This window comes from Penaeus monodon, chromosome 15 (assembly GCF_015228065.2).
Source record: "Penaeus monodon isolate SGIC_2016 chromosome 15, NSTDA_Pmon_1, whole genome shotgun sequence".
NCBI lineage: Eukaryota > Metazoa > Arthropoda > Malacostraca > Decapoda > Penaeidae > Penaeus > Penaeus monodon.
The window spans coordinates 17,022,881-17,023,676 of record NC_051400.1 but is presented as its reverse complement, the minus strand read 5'-3'; the positions used below and the strand labels follow the sequence as shown (position 1 = coordinate 17,023,676).

The 796-nt window shown below is 35.4% G+C and overlaps 1 protein-coding gene across 1 annotated transcript in view; it reads left to right on the top strand.

The window, feature by feature from the left end:
* The first annotated feature begins 333 nt into the window (after window positions 1-333).
* The window catches only part of LOC119581791 (apolipoprotein D-like), a 3,655-nt gene continuing 3,192 nt past the window's right edge, over window positions 334-796 (top strand). The window contains exon 1 of the mRNA XM_037929920.1: window positions 334-447. The gene's annotated coding sequence lies outside the window, so the exon portion shown is untranslated. The remainder of the gene's footprint in view (window positions 448-796) is intronic.

Below are 796 nucleotides of genomic sequence, written 5' to 3'. Positions count from 1 at the left end.
GTTTGTTTGTGAGTGTGTACAACATGCACATATGGAGATGTAGTTTCGGAAACAGAACATTCCGAACGTTTAAAATTACAAAATCCTAGAACTAATCGGTGATAGTTTGCAAGTTTCATTTACTAGAGTTACTCGTATAAAATGTATATCTGTACGTGATTGCATAGTATTGTTAATTCTATTTCAATGGGTCCCTTATAAGCACGTGGGAAATCTGATATCCAAGTAGACTGTTACATAGCCTTCCAAAATTAGTCATATTTATCGACGAAAAAAAAAGAACATGTGACCATATACACACCGCTCCTTTTAAAAGAAAAACAAGTATGACAAAGTTATACAACGGCAGATACGAGGGTTTTGTAATCCTAGAAGCCTATAAAACACCTGTTCAGTATCCCTCCCCTCAGTCTGTCTCTCGGCACGCATCTTCATAGTGCACGTCAGGTAAGGAACTTCAGACGTAAATGACGGTTGTGTTAATCAAACTCAGACTCAGAGACCCTCAACGTAAAAAAAATATATGTCCATAGATATTAAATTTTTTAGTAGTATTGATAATTACAGTTTCAATGTTAATGGCGATTCATGAAGATAATGATATGATTGTGTCTGTCTGTAGGTATGTACTCCATTAGATATATACATTTGGCATATTGGCATATTTGGCAGTTTCCACCACACTCGGAATACAATTAATAAATGAAGATAAAAAATAACCGGGGAGAGATAAATTAATAAACCGGACAGCGATCTTAAGAAAATGCGTGTAAGTTCTATATGGACCTTGTGTGTC